This window comes from Crinia signifera, chromosome 2, assembly GCF_055691185.1.
Source record: "Crinia signifera chromosome 2, ASM5569118v1, whole genome shotgun sequence".
Classification (NCBI taxonomy): Eukaryota; Metazoa; Chordata; class Amphibia; order Anura; family Myobatrachidae; genus Crinia; species Crinia signifera.
Genome location: NC_139218.1, coordinates 280,885,462 through 280,912,745, shown reverse-complemented (window position 1 = coordinate 280,912,745; position 27,284 = coordinate 280,885,462). Strand labels below are relative to the sequence as shown.

Sequence of the window (27,284 nt, the reverse complement as noted above, 5' to 3'; positions counted from 1 at the left end):
ACCCCTGAGAGCTTGGCTTAAAACGCCAGGGCTCCTGATGCTGAACAAGTTGGCCAGGAAAGAGGCTGGGGGTGGTGGTTAGTGTCAGGATCATCAAACCAAGAAGGTTCACTGATCTAATGTAAGTCGGCCAAAGGCTGAAGTTGTATACCTGCTGCTATGACTGCTTCATTTTGTATGGTAACTATAACCTGTAGTAATATAAGACATGACAATTGCTGTGCAGTGGCCTGCCAAGCTGCAGTTAATAAACAAACCATTATTTTCTGTACTTGTTACATGTAATACTATAACATTGTACCGCATTTTATTTAGTTAATGAGTGTTATGGAGGTTATTCAGACCCAATCACATAGCTGCTAATTTGCAAAGCCCTGTGATCAGGTATACACCACCCAGTCAGGGTTATGGTATATTAGATCTACCATATCTAGGTCTACAGTCATATGGTCGACAGTGAAAAGGTGAACAGGGTCCCAAGGTCGGCATACGTTTTTCAATTTTTTGTGTGTCTATGTCAGCATCGGTCGACACACTTAGACTGTGTGCCGCGCTCGACATGCTTCGGTCTCGGTGCCTCGCTGTGCTTGGCACACTATTATATTCTCCCTCCATGCTGTAGTGAATGGTATGGTATGAAATACCGCCCGTCGCCATAAATTTTGTTAAATAATGCATGTCGACCTTTTCATGCCAACCCTTTGACTATGTCCACCTTTGGACCTTGTTGACCTTTTGACTGTCGACCAACAGTGGATTACCTTATGACTGTCGACCTAGAGTCTATCATGAGTCCGGATACCCCCAGCCACAGTGAGATCTCGCCCCGTGCAAGCCTGCAAATTGCTTGGAACGGCTTAGAAAAATTAGCTAGATATGTGAATAGCTGCAAAACCATTCGCAAGCCGCACACCATCGAATGATTTTTCCACGGTGTGGTCTGTGCTTAGCGTAGGACTAGCTCAGCAGCAGCGATAGAAACGGGGCCATAGCTGACATCACGCGACTTCCCCTCAAACACCTGGGCACCCCGGCATTTTCCCTGAAACTCCCAGAAACCATCAGGTTACCACACCCATGCGCAGGCTATCAACTTGCTTATGGCCAACAATAAAAAAATGTAATCGCAAGATGGCCTCACGCATCCAGCTGCTGAGTGCGATCAGCACTCCCCTCCCCAGCCTGCCGCCTCCCCTACAATAAAAGCTTACATCCGCCCCTAGAGGCAAGTGGGGGGATTATTTTATATAATAAGTTGAAGAGTGTGTGTGCGTGTCCGTTGCATTGCGGGCACACCGCGGCACTCAGAGCTGCCAAATTTGGCAACAAGGTACCTCTGGACCTGGTGGTGTGCACCTCAAAGTCATTTTTGGGAAATTTCACTTAGAAATGTAAAAAAAAAAACAAGGTTCAATTTGCCTTAATTAACCCCTTCCTGACGCAGCATGTTTTTGCCTTCCTGACAGAGCCCTTTTTTTCAAATCTGACATGTATCACTTAAGTGGGGATAACTTTTTTTTGCTTTTACTTATCCCAGTGATTTTGAGATTGTTTTCTCGTGACACATTGTACTTCAAGATAGTGGTAAATTTGGGTCGATACAGTCTGTGTTTTTTTCTGAAAAATACCAAAATGTCGTAAAAAAATGGAAAATTTAGCACTTTTCAAAATGTTAAATTTTCTGCTTGTGAGACAAATAATCATACCACTCAAAATAGTTAATAACTAACATAGACCATATGTCTACTTTATGTTTCCATCATTATTTCAGCCTCCTTTTAATTTTTTTGGACACTAGGAGGCTTAAAATATGAATAGCAAATTCTCAAATTTTCAAGAAAATTTCAAACACTGATTTTTTTAGGGACCAGTTCAGTTCTGATGTGACTTTGAGGGACTTGTATGTGAGACACCCCCATAAATGATGCCATTTCAAAAACTGCACCCCTCACAGTATTCAAAACAGCATTTTGGAAGTTTGTTAACCCTTTAGGTGTTTCACAGGAATTAAAACAAAGTGTAGGTGAAATTTCAAAATTTTATTTTTTTTGCAGATTTGCAATTTGAATACATTTTTCTAAGGAACACAGTAGATTTTACTAGAGAAATGTGACTAAAAATTGATTCCCCCAATTCTTTTGTTTTCATAAATATCCTATATGTGGCCCTAGTGTGCACGTTGACCAAACCACAGGCTTCATAATAGAAGGAGCACCTACTTGATTTTGGAGCCTCCTTTTTATGAGATTATTTTTTAGGCACCATGTAGGTTTCTAGGCACCATAAGATGCTAAAAGTTAGGAACCCCCCCCCCCCCCCACAAGTGACCCCATTTTGCAAACTACACCCCTCAGGGAATTCATCTAGGGGTATAGTGTACATTTCAAACCCCCAGGGGTTTCACCAATTTTGATACAACTGGGCTGTGCAAATGAAAAATTAAATTTTTTACACAAAAATGCAGTTCTGGCTCAAAATTTTTCATTTTCACAAGGAATGAAGGAGACAAAGCACCCCAAAATCTGTGCCCCAATTTCTCCCGAGTACGGCAATGCCTCACATGTGACCAAAAAATACCATTTGGGTGCATGGCAGGACTCAGAAGGGAAGGAGTGATTTTTGGATTTTGCAGCTCAGATTCTGGTGGAATGTTGGTGGGTGCTATGTCGCATTAGCAAGACCCCCCAAGCACCAATACAGTGGAACCCCCCCACAAGTGACCCCATTTTGCAAACTACACCCCTCAGGGAATTCATCTAGGGGTATAGTGTACATTTCAAACCCCCAGGGGTTTCACCAATTTTGATACAACTGGGCTGTGCAAATGAAAAATTACATTTTTTACACAAAAATGCAGTTCTGGCTCAAAATGTTTCATTTTCACAAGGAATGAAGGAGACAAAGCACCCCAAAATCTGTGCCCCAATTTCTCCCAAGTATGGAAATGCCTCATATGTGACCAAAAAATACCAGTTGGGTGCATGGCAGGACTCAGAAGGGAAGGAGTGATTTTTGGATTTTGCAGCTCAGATTCTGGTGGAATGAATGGTGGGTGCTATGTGGCATTAGCAAGACCCCCGAAGCACGGTGAAATGATGAACCTAATAATCCATAGATGTGTGGTATATTTTAAAACACTCCTTTATACATAGGCCGGGTTTGTCGGGGCAAGTTTCACAGTGGAAAATAGTATCCTTTCTTATTCCCTTTTTATAGCAAACTTTGCACCTTTTTTGTGTCCTGCCCTTTCTTGCAGTGGAGGGGATTTCGTTAGGAAAATGCTGCCCTGGTACAATACGGGGGCCAGTACTAGAAGTACTGGGGCCCTCTGCCTGCTGGTTCCCAAATATTAGGCCCTTTATGACTTCCTCTTGAAAGTGCATAAATGTCCCCCTCTGGCTGGTAGAACGGAATAGCACGTAAGCGTTATACAGTGCCATCTGGATGATATACACGGCCAGCTTCTTGTACCAGATTTTTGTTTTCCGCAGGGGACTGTACGGCTTCAGTACCTGATCTGAAAGATCCACTCCGCCCATGTATTTATTGTAATCTAGGATACAATTAGGTTTTGAGGTGTGGGTACTGGTACCTCGTACAGGGATGGAGGTGGTACTGTCTCCATGAATTGTTGTCAGTATAAGGACATCCCTCTTGTCCTTATATTTGACCAACAACATATTTTCGGTGGATTGTGCCCTGCTTTCACCCCTTCTCAGTACTTGGGCAATGTGCGTTTTTGGGAGGCCTCTTTGGTTCTTGCGCACAGTACCGCAACTGCTGTACCTCTTGAACCAAGGGCCTTAAACAGGGGGATGCTAGTGTAAAAGTTATCCACATAGAGATGATAACCTTTATCCAGGAAGGGGTGCACTAAATCCCAGACAATTTTTCCACTAACACCTACGAGGGAGGGGGGGCATTCTGGCGGTTCAATTCTTGAATCCTTCCCTTCATATACCCTAAACCTGTGGGTGTACCCTGAGGTGCTTTCACACAGTTTATACATTTTTATGCCATACCTTGCCCTCTTACTGGGAAGGTACTGGCGGAATTTAACCCTTCCTTTAAAATGTATAAGGGACTCGTCGATACAAATAAATTTTTCAGGGATGTACATCTCTGCAAATTTGGCACTGAAATGATCAATGACCGGCCTGACTTTGAATAGCCGGTCAAAGGTGGGATCATCTCTAGGTGGGCACTGTGCATTATCGGTGTAATGTAAAAATTTAAGGATTGTCTCAAAACGAGTCCGAGTCATGGCCATACGGTAAAATGGGGTGCTGTACAGAACATCTGTACTCCAATATTGCCTAATTTCTGGCTTTTTTACTATGCCCATATGTAACACCAGACCCCAAAACGTCATCATCTCTACTGCATCGACAGGGGTCCACCTAGCAAATGATGACGTGGGGTTTTGAGCAATAAACTGCTGGGCATATAAATTACTTTGGTCCACCATTAAATTTATAAAATCATCAGAGAAAAATCATTTGAAAAAGTCAATTTCGCTGAGACCTGTTGAATCAAATTGGATTCCTGGGATGGCCAAAAACTCAGGAACCTGGGGCTCAAAATTGTCTGGTGGTGGGGTCCATAAGGGATCAATCATTTGGGGGGGGGGGTCTCAGCTGCTCTACGGGGGCGTCTTTGAGGGGGTCCCTCATCACTAGAGGAGGAAGAGGAGCTTAAGACGAATCCTTCAAATTCCCCGCTTGCATCACTGGCTGTGTCAGAGTCAGAGGCAAGCATGGCATATGCCTCCTCCGCTGAATACATTCTTCTGGATGACTGGGATGACATTTGGGATGACATTTGGGATGCCATTTTTATTTTTGTGTTTCTGTAAGTGTAATGTTTCAACACGTGTATAGTGTTGGGGGGTACAAACTTTATTTCAACACGGGGGGTATGTAGTGTGTAGTGTGTATGTAGTGCAGAAAAAAAAATACTTTATACAGGAATTTGATCCCAATAAAAAAAAATAAAAAATTGAAGGGGTTAAAAAAAAAAAAAAAAAAAAAGGTCCTGCGCCAAAAATTGAGCACAGATGTTGGACAGTAACGTCCGTCACTGAACAGCGCTCAAAGGCAACCGGACACCCACAAAAGCAACGTGGGTGTAAAAACAATTTAAAAAAAAAATAAACCACAGCACTCTCAAAAAAAAAAAACAATTAAAAAAAACTGCAGAAAAAAAATTATATCAACCCTGTGCCAAAAATGCTGTTCAGTGATGTACGTCACTGATCAGCGGCCACAGGACACCCACAAAAGCAACGTGGGTGTAATAAACCACAGCACTCTCCAAAAAAAAAAAAACAATTTAAAAATAGGATTTTAATACCTACCGGTAAATCCTTTTCACTGAATTCAGATGGGGTACTGAGGTCTTATAACCTTGGGGATTAGAGGGTATCCGACAGGAGACAGGCACATAACATTTTCTTCAACCAGGGTGTGCTGGCTCCTCCCCTCTATATCCCCCTACTAGCCAGTTAAGAAAACTGTGCCCGAAGGAAGGATAACGTATGTGAGGTAGGAACTAATCATTAAGATAACGTGGTGAGATTTGCACCAGCACACCACAACACACACAACAACTCTCTCAACTAAACGTAGTTAACCCCGTCATTGTGTTACTTTTTATGGAGCAATTTTTGTCACCAAAACTCAGCTGCTCCTAAACAGGTCAACGGACCTATAATTTATCAGAAAACCAGACTTTGCAATTAGCAAAGGGCATCAACAGGATAATAACCTGTGCAACAGGGCCCCGCACTGAGGCGGGCGCTCAGTACCCCATCAGAATTCAGTGAAAAGGATTTACCGGTAGGTATTAAAATCCTATTTTCACCTTCATTCAGGATGGGGTACTGAGGTCTTATAACCTTGGGGAGGTCCCAAAGCTTCCAGAAAGGGCGGGAATGTGCGGAGCCTGTTGCAACACCGCCTGCCCAAACTGGGTATCATCCCTGGCCACAGTGTCAAACTTGTAAAATTTGACGAAGGTATGTTGACCAGACCAGGTGGCAGCTCTACATAGCTGCAAAGCTGAAACACCCCGAGCAGCCGCCCAGGATGCTCCTACGGCTCTAGTGGAATGGGCTTTCACTGATGCCAGCATAGTCAGATGTGCTGACACATATGCTTGCTGTATAGTAGAACGAATCCATCTAGCAATTGATTGCTTTGATGCTGGGCATCCCTTCTTTTGTGCGTCATACAACACAAAAAGACACTCCGTCTTACGGATCCTTGATGTTCGTCTCACGTAGATCTGCAGGATTCTAGCCACATCAAGTGACTCAGGAATATCCTTATGGCCTGAGCAAGAAGGAACCACAATCGGCTGGTTCATATGGAACGCCGAGACCACTTTTGGCAGGAACTGCTGTCTTGTCCGAAGTTCTGCCCTGTCTTGATGGAAAATCAAGTAAGGGCTCTTACAAGAGAGATCACCAAGCTCAGAAACTCTTCTGGCCGAGGCCAGAGCCAGTAGCGTCACCGTCTTCCAGGTGAGGTATTTTAAATCTATGGAGTCCACTGGTTCAAACCAGGCTGACTGCAGAAATTCCAGGACCACATCTAGGTCCCAGGGCGCCGTTGGCGCCACAAATGGAGGCTGTATCCTTAAGACTCCTTGTAGAAAGGTCTGGACTTCAGGATAGACCGCCAACTTCTTCTGAAAGAAGACAGAAAGAGCCGATATTTGAACCTTTAGAGATCCTAGCCGGAGTCCCTTCTCAAGGCCCACCTGCAGGAAAAGCAGGAAACGGTCCAATTTGAAGTCTGCTGGCGGAAAACTCATGTGTTCGCACCAGGACACATATCTACGCCAGATCTTATGGTAGTGCGAGGCTGTCACTGCCTTCCTGGCCCGGGTCATGGTGTTTATGACCGAAGAATGAAATCCTTTCAGAGCTAAGATGTTCCGCTCAATCTCCAGGCCGTCAAACGAAGACGCCCTAAGTCCTGGTAGACGAAGGGGCCTTGTACCAGAAGGTCTCTTCGTAGAGGCAGCCGCCACGGGTCTTCTATCAGCATGTTTTGCAGACTTGCGTACCATGCTCTCCTGGGCCAATCCGGTGCTATTAGGATTGCCTGCACCCGCTGATGTCTGATCCTCTGTAACACTCTCCCCAAGAGTGGGAGGGGCGGGAATATGTATACCAGGTCGGATACCCAGTCCGTTGTCAGAGCATCTGTTGCCTCTGCTTGAGGATCTCTTGTCCTTGAGCAATACCTTACCACCTTGTGGTTGGTCCTTGAGGCCATTAAGTCTATCTGTGGGAGCCCCCACAGATCTACAATGCTTCCGAACACTTGAGGATGCAGACTCTATTCCCCGGGGTGGAGGTCGTGACGACTCAGGAAGTCCGCCTCCCAGTTGTCCACCCCGGGTATGAAGATGGCAGATATTGCCACCGCATGTGTCTCTGCCCAGGTCAGAATCTTGAGAGCTTCTCTCATGCACGCTCTGCTCTTCGTGCCGCCTTGGCGGTTTATGTAAGCAACAGTCGTTGCATTGTCCGACTGGACTTGTATCGCCTGCTGTTTCAGGAGGGAGTGAGCTTCTAGAAGAGCATAGTGTACTGCCCTCAGCTCCAAGATGTTTATGTGGAGCTGAGTTTCCAAGTAGGACCACCTGCCCTGGAATCGCATTCCTTGTGCCACCGCCCCCCAGCCGTGGAGGCTGGCATCTGTGGTCAACAAGATCCAGTTCTGGATCCCGAATATCCTCCCTGCCAGGAGATTTGGCGTATGTAGCCACCACTGTAGAGACTGCCTTGCCTTGACAGACAGGCGAATCAACCTGTGCATGTGGATGTGGGAGCCCGACCACTTGCTCAACAGGTCCCACTGGAAAATTCGAGAGTGAAGCCTCCCGAACTGTAGAGCCTCGAAAGAGGCTACCATAGTTCCCATTAGTCTGATGCAGAGGTAGACCGAGACTCTTTCTGGGGCTAGCACCTCCCTCAACAGTTGTTGTATCACTGCAATCTTCTCCCTTGGAAGAAATACCCTTTTCTCCACCGTGTCCAAAATCATCCCCAGAAACTGAAGACGTTGGGACGGAATCAGTGAAGATTTTGGTATATTTAGGATCCATCCGTGTTGGGACAGGAGCTGCTTTGTCGTCTCTATGGCTCCCAGCAGCTTGGACACTGATACAGCCTTCAGCAACAAGTCGTCCAAGTATGGGATGATGTTTATCCCTTGAGTCCTTAGTAAGGACATCATCTCCGCCATCACCTTGGTGAAGACTCGTGGGGCCGTTGAGAGCCCAAACGGTAGGGCTTGGAACTGAAATTGTTCGTCCAGGATTGCGAACCTCAGGAAGGCTTGGTGTGGGGCCCACACCGGTACGTGGAGGTACGCGTCCTTCACATCGATGGACGCTAGATATTCCCCCTCCTCCAGTCCTGCAATCACTGCTCTCAGGGATTCCATTTGGAATTTGAACACCCTCAAGTATGGGTTCAGGGACTTTAAGTTTAAGATGGGTCGAACCGACCCGTCTGGCTTTGGAACCAGAAACAGGTTTGAAAAATAACCCTTGTTCCTTTCTGAAGCTGGTACTGGTATGATGACCTGTGCTAGGACCAGCTTTTGTACAGCTTGTCTGAGGATTCTGCGATCCTCTGCTGCTGCAGGGAGTCCCGACCTGAAATATCTCTGGGGGGGTGTTCTTTCGAACTCCAGCCTGTAACCCTGTGAAATAATGGCCGTGACCCAAGGGTCTAGGGCTGATGCATCCCACACGTGACTGAAGAACCTCAGTCTTGCCCCCACCGCGGGAAAATCCCGAGGTGGGAGTGGCCCGTCATGCAGCGGGCTTGGGCGGAGCTGCACCTGTGCCACGGTCTCTTGTGGCAGCAGTTGCTGCCTTCCTAGGCTTACCTCTGGCGCCTCTATTGGCGGTGGAGCCTCCCCTGGCCCTGGACCGAAATCTAGAGGTCCGAAAGGACTGCTGTGTACTCCCTGTTGAAGGGCGTCTTACCGGGGTGGAGGCTGATGGGAGGAATGTGGACTTACCAGCCGTAGCCTTTGATATCAGATCATCCAGTTCACTCCCAAAGAGTCTATCCCCTGTGAAGGGTAGGCTCTCTACACTGCGTTTTGAGTCCGCGTCAGCGACCCACTGCCGCAACCACAGGGCCCTGCGGGCCGACACAGCCATGGCCGAGTTCCGGGCATTAATTGCACCCAACTCCTTCTGTGCTTCGCACATCATCTTTGCTGTGTCCTGTATGTGACGTAGCTTTTCAGCTACCGTGGGCACATCCATGTCCCCCAACAGGCCTTCTTGTATCTGGCCTGCCCATGTGAAGATGGCTTTTGCCATCCAACAACTAGCAAGCACCGGGCGTTGGGATGCCCCACTGGCTGTATACATAGCCTTTACTGTGCTATATAGTTTCCTATCTACCACGTCTTTTAAGGTAGAGGTACCGGGGACTGGGAGCACCACCTTTTTTGAGAGGCGGGACACTGAAGCGTCCACAACAGGGGGTTCCTCCCACACCTTCCTGCCCGTGGGGTCAAAAGGGAAGGTGGATTTGAAACGTTTGGACAATGTAAAACGTTTCTCTGGATTTTTCCAGGCAGCTTTGAACACCTCTTCTAAGTCAGACTGTTCAGGAAAAACTAAGTCCTGCCTTCTGTGTGACACAAAGAATGGGTCACCCTCCACTGGTGTGGCTAGAGGTAAATCTAGTACTTCTCTAACAGCAAGGACTAGGTTTTCAGTACCTTGAATGCTAGACTGAGACGCTTGTGAATCTACAATATCATCTGCGTCACCATCGCCATCACCATTGCCATCACCATCGTCCATATCGGAGTCAGGTGCCATGGCCTCAAGTGCCCTCTTGCGGGACACCCCTGGCATGGGTGTAAGAATATCCACCCTTGCTGACAGGACCTTTAAATCCTGCTGGACTTGCTTAGTCTGTAAATTATTTGTCGCCAGCTGTGATGAGACAGTCTCTAACATGGCTTTCATACCAGTAGCCCATGAAGGTTCCTGGGAGTCAGTCTGCGAGCTACTGCGCTGCGGAGACATGCTACTGAGCTGAGGTGACATACACTGGTCACAAGCGACTTGTGAGGTAGTGCTGGGAGCAAACTTGTTGCTGCAAATCATGCAAGTTATTTTTCTCACCATGTTGGAGAGATAATACCCCCTAAACACACTGCAATCACGCTGAACACACACACAGTGAATGTACAGTAGATAAATATGTAGCTAACACGCTATGTGCAGGATCACATATATCTATATGACAGTGTAAAATTGCTTAATTAGCAGTGGGGGACTCAGAGTAAAATGGAGGACACCAGCACCCTGTAACCTGGGCTATCGATTTGATAGACCGGCGTTTATGCACAAACACAATATTAACAATACTGTGTGCTGCTATCTGTGGCTTAAAGCACACAAGAAGCGCTATCAAGCGCTATACTTGCTGTCTCTGCTGAACGATCTCTCTCCCTTCAAGGCTGCGCTGAGGAGTGATCTCCGCTCTGCTGTAATGGCGCCAACAGCATGAGAAGAAGCAGGAAGCAGTGTACAGGCGCGCTCAGGTCCCGCTCTGAGCTAAGCCCCGCCCTTGTAATGGCGTCCGGGCTATACTAATATTTATACTGGCGCCTGGTAATCCTTTTAAAAAAAAGGATATTCCCACATAGCGGTATATGCCCTGGTGGTCCAGTGGCAATGCCTGGCATCCAGTGTAGGCGTGACTGCAGTGTTAAAACATCTGCGCGCGATCCCTGTGCAGGGCCACCGCGCCGCCATTCGCCGTTATGCCGCACGCAAAACCAGCGTCCCCACTGAGGGGACCCGGTTAACACTCACCACCGACGTTTTCAGGCTGAGCCAGGGGTGTGCGGCAGCTGGGGGTGTGCTCGCTGCAGCGCAATGCCCGCGGTAACAGCACCCTCTCAGGTCGGTGGACCTGCAGCAGGGATCAGCTCGGTTCCTTGAAAGGCCTGCAGCAGTCCCTACCCCGGCTTCCCTCGTCGCAGGGAAGCTGTTAAGCCCAAACAGCAACCCGAAAATAATAAACTAAAATAAATTGAAGAAAAACTCTCTGGAGCTCCAGGAGTGTGCATCCTCTCCTGAGGGCACATTTTCTAAAACTGGCTAGTAGGGGGATATAGAGGGGAGGAGCCAGCACACCCTGGTTGAAGAAAATGTTATGTGCCTGTCTCCTGTCGGATACCCTCTAATCCCCAAGGTTATAAGACCTCAGTACCCCATCCTGGATGAAGGTGAAAAAACTGCAGAAAAAAAATTATATCAACCCTGTGCCAAAAATGCTGTTCAGTGATGTACGTCACTGATCAGCGGCCACAGGACACCCACAAAAGCAACGTGGGTGTAAAAACAAAACCCCACTGCACTCTCCAAAAAAAAACCCTGCAGATCAGTGATGCAGATGCAGTGATGCAGTGATGCAACACTGATTAGCAGTGAGGGGCAGCAGGCACCCAACTGTGGGTGCAACCTGACAGGGTATATATAAAAAAAAAAAAAACCCTGGACCCCCAAAAAGTTGCTGATCAGTTAATTAATTTAAACTGATCAGCACAAAAGGGGGGGCAGCAGTCAGTTGCACAGGCAGCACAACCTTTGGTGCAACTGACAGGTATATATATATATATTAAAAAAAAAAAAAAAAAGTTGCTGATCAGCACAGATATACTGATCAGCACAAAAGGGGTGCAGCAGACACAAAATATAGCACTCTCTATCACGATCTGTCACGATCTGTCACGATCTGTGACTCTATGACACTGCAGCAGCAGGACACAGGAAGTCACAAGATCCAGGAAGCATCCAGCTGCTGGCAGCACGCTACCAGCGGTGATCAGCGGTGATCAGGTAAGTATCAGGCAAGGTTCAGGTATGTATAGCACGACAGAGTTGCCGGTGACCGCTCTGCACGCAATTCCAGACCGGAATGGCGTCTGCAGCGCAGTCACCGTTAGTTTAAATGACGCGCCTTGGCTGTGATTGGTCGGTCGGTCCGACGGACCAATCACAGCCTTGGGGGCAGGTGGGGTGAGGTGTGGTCATCACCGGTGACCCCCTCATGCCCCCTCACACCCGGCGGTGATTGACACCTGTGTTACCGAGCGTCTGATTCGCCGGTAACACAGGAAAACGCTGCGACTGGCTGTTCACATTGAACAGCCAATCACAGCGATAGCCGACGGGGGGGGAGGCATCGCCACCCCCCCTGGGCATGCAGGGACATGTCTGCTGTCAGGGACAGCAGACATGTTTAAACTGTCACCGCGTCTATAGACGCGGGGACAGTTTAAAGTCATGACGTATATATACGTCATGTGTCGGGAAGTACATCCCGGCCATGACGTATATATACGTCAAATGTCGGGAAGGGGTTAATGATCTGGAAAAAAAATCGACGATCTGGAAAACCGAAGACAAAGGAACACCACTACACTTGAGTTCATTGCTGTCTTTCAGTATGAATGCAAACACATTCTAGCATTATGGTGAAGGCTTTCAACAATTGGGAATAATTGGGGAAATACATAGACCACACACACACACGTACACATTGTAAACACACACACACATCACACACACAGTACACCATATACACACACAGCACACATATACACATATACTATACGTGGCATACAACACACACTTACACATTGGCAAGATACACACAACACACTCACACATACACATACATAACACACCACAAGCAGTACAACACATACACACCCATATACACTACAACACACCCAAAAACAGTACAACACACACACACACACTTATACCCCCTTTTACACCAAAAAACCCGGATCCAAGCCAAGTCGGATACGGGATTTGCACCGTTTACACTGTGGTGCCTACCTGCAGTGTAGACGGAGGTGGTGCTTGAAGATGACATCATCTCCAAGCGCTGGGATAGCGATCACCCTTGCCAGGACCGCCGATCATCGCCCTGGGGGCAAGCCCAGCACCGTCTGCGAGTAGAATGGATGCTGCACACAGACATCCATTCACATTCTCCCTGACTCTGCTGCTGTTACAGCAGACAGCAGCAGAGGCTGTGTGTGTGACCCCCGTCCAACCTCCATACTGACCATAGGATGCTGCGGTTTGGAGGTTGGGCTTCCTCTACTGATATAAACAGGAGCCAGGTCAGATGAATGTGACAGGTAGCAGGTGGGATGAATGTCACATGTAGTGTGACATAGAGGTGCATGTCCCTACGTCACCCCACCATCTCTGTCCCTGCGTCACCCCGTCACCTCTGTCCCTGCGTCACCCCGTCACCTCTGTCCCTGCGTCACCCCGTCACCTCTGTCCCTGCGTCACCCCGTCACCTCTGTCCCTGCGTCACCCCGTCACCCCTGTCCCTGCGTCACCCCGTCACCTCTGTCCCTCAGTCACCCCTGTCCCTGCGTCACCCCACCATCTCTATCCCTGCATCAGCCCGCCATCTCCGCCCCTGCGTCAGCCCGCCATCTCCGTCCCTGCGTCACCCCGCCATCTCTGTCCCTGCGTCACCCCGCCATCTCTGTCCCTACATCACCCCACCATGTGGCATATTGAGAATTTTGGCTCAATCCGGGTGGCATAATGTGAATTTTTGCTCAATCCGTGTGGCATAATGTGAATTTTTGCTCAATCCGTGTGGCATAATGTGAATTTTGGCTCAATCCAGGAGGATTATGCTATAGACCACCAAATATAAACGAAAGGGAAGAGTCTCTTCTTTTAAACCAAATCAAACAAGCATCAAATCAGGGTCAGGTATTAATTATGGGGGATTTTAATTTACCCGACATTGATTGGGAAACCAAAACAGGTAAATCAGCAAGAAGCGATGGGTTCTTAAGCTTACTTAAAGATCAGTTTATTACACAAACGGTAGAAACTCCAACTCGTGATGAGGCACTCTTGGACTTAGTATTAACAAATAACACAGACTTAGTTTCAAACACAAAAGTAATTGAACAATTAGGGAACAGTGATCACAATATGGTTTCACTAGAAATCAACTTCAGTAAATTACATCAAAAAGGATCTGCAAAAATACTAAACTTCAGAAAAGCAAACTTTGAATTATTCAGGGAAGCCCTAACAGGAATTGGGTGGGAAACGGTTATGGAGGGAAAAAATGCAGAGGAAATGTGGGATACTCTAAAAAAGATGCTTGATTCACTAACTATTGAATACATTCAATATCAGCTATCAACAATAAAACCAGAGCCTTTAAATTCTATAAAAATAACTTGAATGAGGAGGCGTTTGCAAAATACAAAGAATCAAATAAAACTTGTTAAGGGGTAATCAAAGCAGCTAAAATATTATATGAAGAGTGCATAGCCACTGAAAGCAAAACCAACCCAAAGAAGTTTTTTAAATACATAAATAGTAAACGTTTAATTAAGGAAAACATAGGCCCACTAACTGATACTAGTGGAAAAAGTGTTACTGAGGACAAGGGAAAAGCAAAACTGTTAAATGAGTTCTTCTCATCAGTATTTACTAAGGGAGAGCAGACTGTGGAACGAACATTTACCACAAACGGGACAAATAAGCCAGATCTCATTGTGGATTTCATGCCGAAGGAAATAATACTGAGGCTAAGCAAACTCAAAACAAATAAATCACCAGGGCCAGATGGGATTCATCCGAGGGTATTAATGGAATTAAGGGATGAACTAGCTACCCCCTACATTATATCTTTAGCAAGTCACTATCGTCAGGTATAGTACCAAAAGATTGGAGAATAGCAGAGGTAGTGCCAATATTCAAAAAAGGAAAAAAGGAAGATCCCGCTAATTACAGACCCGTTAGTTTAACATCAATTGTGGGTAAACTATTTGAAGGATTTTTAAGGGATGGTATCCAGGAATATTTAGATCATCACCGTCTACTCAGTACTAACCAACATGGGTTCGTGAAAAATTGTTCATGCCAAACTAATCTACTAGGGTTCTATGAAGAGGTTAGCAAAAACCTCGATAATGGAAATGCTGTAGATGTGATTTTCCTAGATTTCGCTAAAGCATTTGATACTGTCCCACACAAGAGATTGATTAATAAAATAGAGAACCTAGGATTGGGTGAAAATATTTGCAGATGGGTAGGGAATTGGCTATGTAATAGAAAACAAAGAGTGGTTGTGAATGGTGCCGTATCAGATATGATACCGGTACTAAGTGGAGTGCCCCAGGGTTCGGTTTTGGGGCCCATTTTGTTTAACATTTTTATTAACGATATTGGTATAGGGTTACTCAGCAATGTATCCATCTTTGCGGACGATACAAAATTTAGCAAAGTCATCAAATCATCAGAAGATGTCACCATGCTTCAAAATGATCTTGCAATTCTAGATGAGTGGGCAAAAAAATGGAAGATGAGGTTCAATGTAGATAAATGTAAGGTTATGCACCTTGGGAGACACAACCAGTGTGCAAGTTACAACCTTAGTGGAGAGGAACTGGGTAATTCCATACTTGAAAAGGATCTAGGAGTCCAAATAGACAGCAAACTAGGATGTAGTGCCCATTGTAATGTAGCTACAAAAAAGGCCAACAAAATTCTGGCATGTATTAAGAGGGGAATGGAAACTAGGGACTCATGGGTAATTATGCCACTATATAAAGCATTGGTGAGACCTCACCTAGAGTACGGAGTACAGTTCTGGGCCCCACACTATAAAAAGGACATCATAGAATTAGAAAAAGTCCAAAGGCGAGCAACAAAGCTTATTAGGGGAATGGAGAATTTAAGCTACGGGGAGAGATTAAGCAATTTGGGACTATTTACATTAGAAAAGAGACGTTTAAGGGGGGACATGCTCAACATGTACAAGTATATCAAGGGCCAATATAAGGAACTGTCACACACCCTCTTTTCTAATAGAAAGGAATCTAGGACGCGAGGGCATGAGTATAGATTAGAAGAAAAAAGATTTCATTCAGCTAGTAGAAAGAATTTCTTTACGGTCAGAACAGTCAAACTGGAACTCTCTTCCCAGAGAGGTGGTAACGGCTGGCTCATTAAATGCGTTCAAGGCAAAGTTGGACAAACATTTACTGGAGAAAAACATCCATGGGTACAAATAAGAAATATAAATTGTCTGTAAAATACCAGAACCTACCAAATCAGCAATGGATATCTATACCAGGTTGAACTAGATGGACGCAAGTCTTTTTTCAGCCTTACCTACTATGTAACTATGATGTGAATTTGGGCTTATTCCAGGTGGCATGATGCAAATTTTGCCTCAATCCATGTTGCATAACGTGAAGTTTGGCTCAATTTATGTAGCATAATGAACATTTTTGCTCTTTCTGGGTGGTAGAATATGAATTTATTTGCTCATTCTGTGTCGCATAAGAGGAATTTTGGCTCTTTCCACATGGCATAATAATTAAGGGCAAGTGTCAGGGGATCTACTACTGTTTTGCATAATGTGTACAAGGGGCATACAGCATGGTACACTACACTCAAGGACATGCCCCCTTTTGAGTGGCGGCACCCTCTTTTTCTGGAATGTGCACATTACTTCAGCCTTTAATTTCCCATAACTGACCCACTTCAAAATTTCCACTTCGACCATTGCACACACATATTTATACGTAGCGCACCTCACACACTTACACATTGGACAGATACAACACAACACACCACAGTACACATACCCACATACACTACAACACACACAAAAACAGTACAACGCACACAAACACACAAAAATAAATGCATCATAGGTGCTAAATCTCAGGAGTGGATGTGGAATTCATCAACACACACAAGCTATCAAGTCAGGAGTGGTGCGTTTCAAACAACACCACCACCCCTGATTTCATTTCTGATATAGAGTATCAATGCAAACACATTATAACATTATGATGGAGGTTTTTGTAAATTACAATCTTGAGCCATAAACGCAGCAGAAGACAACATTTTACAGCAATTTAGGAAATAAAAAAAAAACACCCAAGGTTGTCCCGGGCAACGCCGGGCGGGTCAGCTAGTCTGTAATAAATGTAAGTAGGTCTCTGTGTTTATTTATGAGCATGCATTTTTTTTTCAAATACGTTTTTACTGAAATTTTGCAATAATCATACCTCCCAACTGTCACGATTTTAGAGGGACAGTCCCGATTTTCGGGTCCTGTCCCACCCGCGGCAGGCATTGTCCCGCTGCGGGGGGTGGCAGTTGGGAGACCCCCCAATCTAGTAGAATAGACGCTGTGCGCATGCGCACAGCGTCTATTCTCGTATGAAAATGAGGTTGCGGCTAATTAGCATAAGCCGCGGCCTCATTTGCATACGTCCCGCCCCCTTTTCGGGCGCTCGCGCGGCTCGTCAGGACAAAAGTTGTGAGGTATGCAATAATTACAAATAGAAAATAAAGCTTCTATCGCTTCCATCGTTTGAGAACGGTCATAACTTGACTATGGTCATAGCCCCCATCTCCTGCTCACACTCAATATACATTGGCCTTTTATAAGAAGCTGAAAAGTCATGTGGATATAGCACAAAAGTGTGAGATCTATATAATTAAAGCCCAATGTGGCAGACAGCAGTGCCCATTATTCCCAATAAGAACTGCGGTCTAGCGCAAATGTCCTAGGTCAGTTAGCTGCAGTAGGCTAGAAGACTGTTTTACCAAAGCGGAATCTTCAGATCCCAGCTGGACGGAGTACATGAATATCAAATAACAAGGAGCTTCCTGCAGGGCATCTAGTAAGAGAGATTTTTGCTGCTATAGTAAACTATTTTCAACTGCATTGTCCCAGCAAGCAAAGATTAAAAATTAACTCCGTTAAAAAAAAAAAAAAAAAAATTGAGCCGGACAAACCTCTGAATACTCCTGGCAACAGGGACGAGTCAAGGCACCCACTACTGCATTACTCCAAAACCAGGCCTGTCATATTGAGTGCCTGATTAATCATTAGGCTGATTAGGCTACAGCTTAGGGGGCCAGGACTGGGAGGGACACCTTGCTGGAAACAGCCAAGGAATAAAATGAATGCCTAATTTATTCCACGCTTGTTAGCGATCACCTGTTCCGATGTACAGCCAGATAGTGCTACCAATGTAACGTACTAATGGAACAATTACTTTATGTACATTGTGCTACAGTGCCAGCTGGGCAGCCTAAGCCAAAGTCTACTTCCCACGCCACAAGCATTAGATCCTACTGTACATGCCAGTTGTATAAACTTCATTACAGGTGTATTAGCCTATGGCACCTGGAACTTTTATTCAGTTCCCTGTTAACACCTTTATTTCCCATATTCTCTAGAAAATCAAACATTGGGCGAGATGTATCAAATGGAAAATGTGGTAAAACCCCCGGTTTTACCGCATTTTCCAATGTATCAAAAATGATACCGCACTGAATGGTATCGCCACCTTTGGGTGGCGATACCCTATGGGCTTCTTTTCGCCGCCCGCCGACGCAAACCCGCCGCCTCGACGACCCCCCCCTCTGGCTTACCTTCCTGAAGGGTCCTCCTGGACCCTGGAAGGTAAACCCCTCCTCCCCCTAGTGAAGCAGCCGGACATCCTTCCGGCTGCATGGGGGAGGAGGCGGCGCCGGGGACAGCATGCTTAGCTGTCCCCGGCGTGAGGGGAGAGCGTGGCGGCAGGGAGATGACGGAGACCCCCCGCACACCAGAGTACAGGTATCGCGGGGGGCCTCCGTCACCGCACCGCGATGCCAGCCGCATATGTTAGTACATATGCGGCAGCGATGTATTTCAATACATCCCGCCCATTATCTGATAGGAAATGACATAATTTCTTACATAATCAAGTACCAACACTATCCTCAACACTGTCCCTTTAAGTGTGGATTGGAAGGCTAAAACGTCCAGAGCTCTCACATAGGCACACATTTGTCTTATGGTGTGTACACATGGTAATGCTGTGTACACACTTGTACAATCTGCATGAGATCCAGATGCGATTACAATTTAGACTATCTGCATACAATTTAGACTATATAGTGCAGATCTGCACTATATAGACAGGGCAGCCAAGACTTTCTGGCTGAGATATGGGAGCGCGCATCTTGAACTCATCTGGATCGCTTGGGATAAAGCCCATACAATCTGCATGAGATCCAGATGAGATTTTGACTATATAGTCAAAATCTCATCTGGATCTCATGCAGATTGTACAAGATGTGCCTTAAGATCCTATCCACGATCCGATCAGATAGGACCGTGGATAGGATCTTAAGGCACATCCGATTTGCATCCTATCTTGACTATATAGTGCAGATCTGCACTATATAGACAAGGCAGCCAAGACTTTCTGGCTTCCGATACGTGAACGCACGTCGGGATCGAATCGGGATCGCAAGGGTTAAAACTATATCGTCAACATCGGAAAGGAAATCTGACCGTGTGTACACAGCATTACAATTTTGGTACAACATCCCACAACAGCAGCTTAAAGGTTCTACCTAACCAGGTAAGGTTCGTGATGGAATTCTGCAGACCGATTGATGGCAAGGTCTGACTAGCTAACAATTATTATACACACTGCTGCACTTCAATGGAGTGAGCTGCATCCAAGTCCACTGTAAATGAAGCGTACACGGAGAATACACAACACTGATTCCTGTTTGGCTGCTTACTGTAGAGTTTGAGCACACAAAGTAAAACACAAAGTGCAAGAACCCGTAGCATGCATCCCTAAAGGCCATTATCTGAACAGGGATTTGGGCCACTGGCTTTCACTGATGGCAATGTACAGTATGTGTATCTTCCCAGGTTATCATACATGCCTCACCATGTGCTCTGTACAGTATAGTAAACAAGATCCTCGGTCATTCAATGCTCATCAACAGGCATAGTGAGCGATTTCAACTTAGAATATGCAAATCAGCAAATAAATACTGACACATTGACAGATGACAAAAGTAGTAAAACATGTTAAAGTACTAGGCGACTTAAATAAAAACCTGAAACAATCCCAAATGCCACTTCCCTCTAGAACATTGCTTAATACTTGAACTGAAACACAGATTTATACTGCACATGCCGCACATACCAGTGGAATACAAACTATTGCAGACATAGGATGCAAATCCAACAGTTGTTTTCAGCTCAGCCATTAATAATGACATGCATCCGAGATTACAAATATAACTAAATATTACATACCTCCCAACTGTTCCGCTAAACGCGGAAACGTCCTGATTTTTGGGGACGTTCCCACGTCCCTCCCGCGACCGTCAATGTCCCGCTGCAGGGGGGGGGCAGTTGGGAATCCCCAATCTGAAAAAATAGACGCTGTGCGCATGCGTACAGCACCTATTCAGCAGGCGAAAATGGGGACGCTGCCTAATTTGCATTAGCCACACCCTCATTTACATACACCACGCCCCCTTTTCAGGTGCTGCGTGAGTGTCCCTATTCTTCAACTGAAAAAGTTGGGAGGTATGATATTAGCATGTGTCAATATGACAAACATTAGCATTGCTTGATTAAGATTTTTATATATATAGGCTACAATATGGCCTTCATGTAGGCCATTTAAAAATATTTAGTCATGTGATACTGTTCTATTACTCCAGAATTCTTTTGAAAATTTGTGCATATGACATTCATATTTCTGTAGAGGTTTATATATCATGAAAGAGTGGGTGAAAAAGGCATCAACTATAGACTTCTATATATTCTGTAATGTAATAGAAATACAAAGGCAATGAACCCGCCAAGTGGCGTTGGATTTTCAATTAACAGTCAAGACACAAAAATAAATGTACACACAGACACAGTATATACTGAACATTATATAAATCAGCTGATCCACTTATCTTCAGCATCATCTGCAGCCCCAGCATCAACCCCTCCTCCTCCCCGTCAACCCCTCCTCCTCCCCGTCACCCCACCCCACCCAGGGTCTGACCCGTTCCAAGTGGCCACCCACATTCCAAGTAGGCCACCTATGTTATGGAAACAGTGGCTTTATCTCGCTCATCTGTAAATGACATTGTTCACAGACGTATCAGGTCGGCTCTGAAGCACAGTCAATCAATATGCCTAAAAAAGATACATCAGTGCATCTACAAGTGTATACAAATGACCCGTTGTCTACCCATACATCATTGGCTGAGGTGGCTGCCTACACAGACATCAAAGATGGCGAGCAAATTTAAGTTGCAATGTCTGGCCCGAATATCGGGCATTACATTGGTAAGTGTGTATAGATTACCTAATCGGCTGAAGGAAATATGTTCACTTCATATTCATTATACAGGACATCATGCAGCTTGTAGTGCTCCGTGGTCCTCAGAGATGGTATGGGTTGGGTTGTGTAACCATATGTACAAGAAATGGTTTCTGGGAAAACCTTTGTCATTTGTCCTCATAGGTTAAGGGGGATTCTTAATTTTGGCTAAAATAATCAAATATTTTTTAAACAATATTTTTTAAACATAGGAATGCATCCAATCTGTTGACTACCTGGTTTTGTTAGCAAATACTGAACCATGCTAGAGTAGAGTAGCCTGGACAGTGATTCCTTTGCAGTTTTCAAAATACCACAGAACCTCAAGGCACGAGCAATCAAGCATTTACAATTACTCTTGCTAGAGCCACTGCCTGTTGTTGTATGTAGATCAGAGTACTGTAAGTCTAGACTGCCTTCGGGAACAAAGAATAAGGAAAATATTCAGAAAATACAACAAAATAATAAGTTTTTACTTTCCTTCATTTAGTGCCTAAGTTTTGCATTGGTCTGTTATGATTGTAATGAAATGTAATACAGAAATGTAAATCTCTACATAAAAGGCAACTTAAAGCTGCTATACACTAATATCACTAATACCCCTTTCTGACATAGCATACTGTATATACCCTTGTCTTTTTCTGGTGCATGTGCACTGACTACGTATTTGGCTGAATTCTATTATCATGTAGTGTTCTAGATTGGTTACTAGCATTGCTCAGTGTGTTGAGGGAAAAAATGTCTTGTTTTACTTACTACGTATTTGGCTATGTCAGAACCGAAAAAAAACAGGACTGAATATCATGTCCCCAACCCTGCTAAGTACAAGAGTTATTCCTGGGTCCAACTCGAGTCATTTGTAGTATAAACGGCATGCCTAAAAGGTGCCGATTGTCAGGCACAGTGGTGCTTGGAGACTATATCATCTCCAAGCGCCCACTGCCTGTCAAGAGGACACGGGTCACTAGAAGACAGAAGCCTGGTATGAACAGCAATGTCCCAGGAATAACTTGGGTCCAGCTGCCATGTGTAAAATTGGGTTTGAAGACCTATTTGAAGCCAGGTTAATAGACCCAGGTTGGAGACGTGAAATTCCCAGGTCTTATTAGTGAAAAGGGTACTTGTTTCCTAGCACGGCGCCCATCGCATACCATAAGCCATACAATGGTATGCGATGTTACGCGATGGCAGCCGATGTAATACAATTTTAAATCGTATACCATCGCATTGTATGCCATATACAATGGTATACGATTTAAAATTTGTATAAGCACCCTAATGGGTGTTTTCAATGTTAAATGGGCCTCCTATAAGATTATTAATTGTATAAGCACCGTAATGGGTGCTTACAATGTTAAAAGCACCCCCACGCCACCCCCACTATCAACGCCAACCCGAAGCGTGGCGAGCGCAGCGAGCCCGCGCGGGGTGGCGGTACGCGTCCTCCGACCTTTTCATACCCCCACCATCCACATCGGCGTGGAGTTGACTTTAGATAGTGTGGCGAGCACGAAGCGCCGTCGTGGGCGCCGTGCTAGGAAACAAGTACCGTGAAAAGGGTATCGCTGTCCTTTTCCCTCCAGAATCCTCCATTCTTCTGAAATCTAAAGCTGGTGAGCTTTTAACTACAGAACCAGCAGAGCCCGGCAGAGTCAGGCTGTCCAGCAAAGTAGAAACTTTACATACAGTATGATGATATTTTGTATAAAATCATATTAGTAAACTATTTATGTTCTTAACTATGATTCATACTGGCCTACTTTTTAATTGTTCACAGTGCCCCATTGAGGGGGCGTGTTATGCTCCAACATAAGGGCGTGTCTAGTTCCATATATGAAGAGATGGTGAAAAGAGATTGTAAACATGGCACCTAGAAGCGTGGGTGAGTACTGCTACATCTGAGAGGAATCTTTTAAAATTACTTATATCCAAATGTAGATAAGCCCCAAAGCAGTTAGTAAGAGATACTATACTTGCTAAAGTGCTGGGACATGGTGCTGATGATTCAATGTAAATGTATCTATCTCTCATTGCTTTTTTTCCCAAAAAAATGTAACAGTGTAATGTGGGCTAGGTGAAATGAGGGAGATTGCTAGACTAATGATGGAGACTGCTGCTATTTCAGGGAGTCTCCTGCAGAATGCAGGAGGGTTGGCAACTATGCTATGATTTTGATTAAAACAGGCATTTAAATGACACAAGTTTATATCTATAGCACCACATCCTACCAATAGAGTTGTGTGTTGCAATTGGTTACCACAGAGGGTGTAAGGGCAGGAAGGATGGAGTATTACTACCACACAGCCCTGAGGTCATGGGTTTGATTCCCACTATGTACCTTACTGTGTGACATTTTTATATTCTCCACATGCTTGTGTGGGTTCCCTCGTGTACTCTTTACTACCATCTCTCAAAAATACACTTGTATGTTAACTGGCTCCAGTTCTCTCTAGGTAGCTCCGGGTACTCCAGTTTCCTTCCACAGTCTGAAAATGTACTGGTAGGTTAATTGGCTCCATACAAAAAGACATAATAGTTGGGCAAGTGGTTGTTATCTGCCATCAAATTCTATGTTAAATGAGCAGACAAGCAACCCATATGATACTACAAAAGTACTGGTACCTATGATTGACCATTTGGACACAATACCACAAAAAAATTAAATATGTAAAAGATGAATATTTGGTTAAAATACCTCTGCCCAACTGCAAGTGGTGATTACTGTACATGGCCCAGGTGCTACTACAGGTCACAGGCTGTAGGAACAATTTGTTTCAACAGCTTAACAGTTAAACCGTGAAGTCTAATTTTAGCTGCTTTTCAAAAAAAGCTGCTGTACTGCCATCTAGTGGAAAATACGAATACTTACCTTGATAAACACTTTTACGGTTAACAAAATACTTTTAGCACGTGTAAACTGCATTAAAACAGTATACAGTTTTCTTTGACACAGATAGTGTAGACGGCAATATACAGGAATAACAAAACTATTTGTCTCAAAAAGTTGCTTGCATGGCTTTGTGAACATAGGCAACTGTGATAACATGTGAACTTGGTTAGATTCTGAGCAGTTTATTTGATGCAGCAGCACACTGGGCTGTGTTACTAGGGGATGCGGTCATCTGGTCGACACCATTACGTCGACATGGGAAAGGTCGACATGGTTCTAGGTCGACAGTTCATTAGGTCGACAGTCAAAAGGTCGACATGGGGTTTTTCACAGTTTTTTGAGCCAAGATGTGCTGACAGACGGTATTTCATGCCCTACCATCCACTAGGGCGTGGTGGGAGAATAAAATAGTGTGCCTGACGCCTAGCAGCGAGCGAGCTTTAAATTGTGTCCAAGTCGACTGTGTTGACATTCAGGTACAAAAACAGTGAAAACCCCCCATGTCAACCTTTTGACTGTCGACCTAGACATTGTCGAACTAACGACCCGTCGAACGAATGACCTTTCGACCTATAACCATGTTGACCTTTTCCCATATCGACCTAATGACTGTCGACCATAATGCTGTCGACCAAATGATCCCAACCCGTTACTAGAACTACCAGTTGCTTTAAAAGGACTTATTTCATACAAGTCTTTCAAGCAACTTATGTACCTACCTATGTACAGATATACTACAGCTACGCACAGGTATATTACAGCTACGCACAGGTATATTACAGCTACGCACAGGTATATTACAGCTACGCACAGGTATATTACAGCTACGCACAGGTATATTACAGCTACGCACAGGTATATTACTGCTCCCCGTTGTGTTATTACAACTAAGCTGCTCATGCTAGGCCTTAAGTAAGAACAGTTCTCTATGTCTGTTCATTGTAATGCGTGCTGCAATAGAACTCATATACTAAACCGTAAACAGAAAGATATGTGCAGATCATAAATGTAGACTTTCAATACAAATAACACAATATATATAGAATTTTTATTTAATGAGACAAGAATATAAAAACTATCTATCTCACATGACATATTTCTGAAACGAAACCAAGTATTAAAAATATTCAAGAAATGCGGTTATTCCAGACTATGAAGATTGAACAAAGCTTACTATATTATATACTTTAATCTAAAGTATATAGACTGTCCTAATAAGTGGTTTAATAGCATTCTGTATATAATATGGCAAGGTACTACTTTACAGCCAAACCATACCACAAAGGTTTCAGGCTTCTTGTGTATACATACAGAAGAACGCAGCGTTCCTAGAAAGACAAGCTTACCGCGTTAGTTCCTTCACTCTTCTTCGAGGAACAGCAGGATTCTAACGAGATGAAGAATGTTTTGCCATAATGTTATTCGCGGTCAGCACCAGCTTTTTTGCTGTTATTTGTATCTTGGGGAAAGTCTCTCCTAGGTTTCCAAAAGCAAAATAGCCACCCACCCTCTGGGTCTCTGAACAACAGAATATCTTGCTCAGGCTCTAATGTCTGCTATGCACTTCACATTCAATGCGTTCATCTCCATGGCAACCAATCGCTGCAGAGTATGTCACAGGAAATTTACATGCCGAAACAAAAGTGAAAAAAAAAAAAAATGAATTGAAGTGAACTTTTTGTAGGTCAATAAAAATATTTGCTTGAAATATTTATGTGAGTTTTTCATGGACTCTAATAATAGATATGCTGTTTTGAGTTGCTGTTTAGGAATCAGGTTAATTATTACATAGTTATGGAAAATGCAAACAGGCTTAACAGATTGTCAAGGCCATTTCTGCAGTAACAGCTGAGTTTAACAGGTTGGAAATCCTAAACCTGATCTAATGGCTGCCGCTTCCCGATCACATGCTGATTTGGCATGTTTATATCCACTGCCCAACCGAGAACTAGATACCTCCATGCAGGCGACAAAGGAAGCGAGAGGACATTCGGTCACTGCACACAGTGAGGCACAGAGTTCTGCAATGAAGGATTGCCAGAAACTGGTTCTTCAGCTTTCAGACAGCAACACACAATCATGTAATGCCCCAAGTGAATTTGTGCAGCCAAAATGAAAAACTCATATCTGAATATTACTAAATCAAGCTTCAGCTGTTCAGCTTAAAAATTCCAAGTTCTAAATATTAAAGAGGAAGCAGAATATTGCAGGGACTTAGATTTTTATTGCGTTTTCAGAGAACAGTTATTTCTAGATTACCTCCTCGCGATTAACTGATGCACTTCGCATTCATTTTAAAGCAAAACTCATTTAACCCTTTCACTGCTGAGCATATTTAGGCTCTTTTTGAGCTGGTATTTCAATATAAAGATAAGGTCTTATTTGGACAGACACCAAATTATACTTTGTTTTTGTTTCGGAAGCCTGAATTTCCTGACTGTTTAATTCTCACAGCACAATAAAAAAAAAAGTTAAACAAAAGCAGTTTTAGATAAAATAATAATAAACTAAATCAAATGTATGTACACACGAGAAAAGTAACGTTTTATTAAATGCTACAATTGCACATACAATATGTACCTATAGGGTCCACCGCCGGTCAGTCCTCTTCTTCAGTAGTATCCATGGGTACATGTTGAAGGAAATTATACTCACACGCTGGTGCTGAATGCTCTGCTCTTCCGGTTGCCCGTACCAACGGCTACGCACAAGTTGAGCTTGTTTACAATCTCGGCTCCTCCCACATACCGGGGGTTAGGCCCACCCATCAGCCAATGGCAGCTCGCATTTCATTAAATTGTCGATTTCTTCCAAAAAATTAGCAATTTTAAAACATGCAATTTCAGAACCTTACTAAAAATCTTATTAAATGTCACCTGTAGTTTCAGTTTCACTTGCCTCTGTTTGTGCATGTGTGAGAGAAAGAAATGTAGTTTCACTTGCTGCCGACAGATGGCAGTGTTTCGGTGACACAGAGAATCATAAAAACAAACAAATGACAACTGATGCAATGAAATGCATAATATATGTAGCAAAATATATGTAGAGTAACAGAACAAGCCACACCATTCTGAAAAGTTGACAACCCCTCTCATCAGATGTGGGGACCACTGTGATATTCCTGCAAG

The 27,284-nt window shown here is 44.4% G+C and overlaps 1 protein-coding gene across 8 annotated transcripts in view; it reads right to left on the bottom strand.

The window, feature by feature from the left end:
* MCF2L (MCF.2 cell line derived transforming sequence like) overlaps window positions 1–27,284 on the bottom strand; it is a 244,660-nt gene that overhangs the window by 185,415 nt on the left and 31,961 nt on the right. The window contains exon 1 of one of the 8 annotated variants that reach the window (XM_083168700.1): window positions 25,503–25,671. The exons of the other annotated variants lie outside the window; for them this stretch is intronic. The gene's annotated coding sequence lies outside the window, so the exon portion shown is untranslated. Of the gene's footprint in view, window positions 1–25,502; window positions 25,672–27,284 lie in introns of those variants that run through there. 8 annotated transcript variants of the gene reach the window in all.